The sequence below is a fragment of the Geospiza fortis genome, unplaced genomic scaffold, assembly GCF_000277835.1.
Source record: "Geospiza fortis unplaced genomic scaffold, GeoFor_1.0 scaffold17, whole genome shotgun sequence".
NCBI lineage: Eukaryota > Metazoa > Chordata > Aves > Passeriformes > Thraupidae > Geospiza > Geospiza fortis.
The window spans coordinates 1,362,504-1,363,587 of record NW_005054438.1 but is presented as its reverse complement, the minus strand read 5'-3'; the positions used below and the strand labels follow the sequence as shown (position 1 = coordinate 1,363,587).

General features: G+C 37.4%; 1 protein-coding gene across 1 annotated transcript in view; it reads left to right on the top strand.

Annotated features, from left to right (window-relative positions):
- Nucleotides 1-1,084, top strand: part of LOC115948594 (uncharacterized protein PB18E9.04c-like) — an 8,849-nt gene that overhangs the window by 6,330 nt on the left and 1,435 nt on the right. The window lies entirely within an intron of this gene.

The following is a 1,084-nucleotide window of genomic DNA, read 5'->3' as shown; positions in this document are numbered from 1 at the left end:
CACTGGCTTTTAATAAGCTTTTACCTCATGCAAAGTGTCAGCTTTTCTCTAAAAAATGGCAAAATCAAAGAGAGGCTGTACTAACATGATTGGCAATATAGACAATTTCTCTATTGGATTTTTCCCCCCCAGTTTGAATGTTGAACTATTTCTTTTATATTCCACGCTGTAGCTGTAGCTTTGAAATGTTAGTTTTGCCTGCATAAGTCAGCTTTCCTATCTAGACTGCTCATCAATGTGAGGAAAAGAAAACAATTTTTGAAGCCTCTGTCCAAAGAACTTAAAGGAATGTATAGTTTGGAGTGGGGGGTTTATCCAGCAGAAAAGATGGAGGCAGAAAACTGAGCAGTGATTTAGAACAAGGTTTGTTATCATCTAGGAAAAATAGTAATCTTTCAGACTTTTCAGGTAAAACACCATATTTATCCACAGGGAGAAGATAGCTTCTCTTAGTGGGTGGAATCAAACACCTAATTTTCTGAAAAGATCAGTCCTAACAAAAACATTTCAACCAGTCTTACTTAAAAAGGGGGACTGCTTGTTCTTGCTTTGTAACCATATGAAAGCACTAAGCAAGGCTCTACTTTTGGAGATATCAGTGTAATTAATTTGATTTTGATTGATGTCACAGGAATACATTTGGTTTATGCCAGAATGATTGAGAGGCAAATCACACCCTTGTCTCTCTTTGCAAAGGTGTTCTGTAACGTCATGACTTTGAAAATCTGGTGACAAAAATAAGTTTTAAACCTCTCACATGAAGTTCTGTGCTGGTGGTGTGTGCAAAACCATGCCTGAAGTTTAGTTGCCCATGTTAAAAAACGTTAGGGGACACTGAACATAACTTTAGAAATATTGGGTGCTCTCTGAATTTTGTGCAGTCAAGGTCCCATATGTGTTTGTGGAGGAGGACAACTTGTTTTAATGCATTATTCATTGACAACTAGCTAAACAGATTGGAGCTTTGGAAGTCAAACTCGGATTTCACATTTTCAGTCACAGACAATGCATCGCTCTGGCATCCTCTTCCAATGAGTTTTTTTATTTGTTATCCCAAAGCAATTGCCTTGAAAGAGTAGTAAGT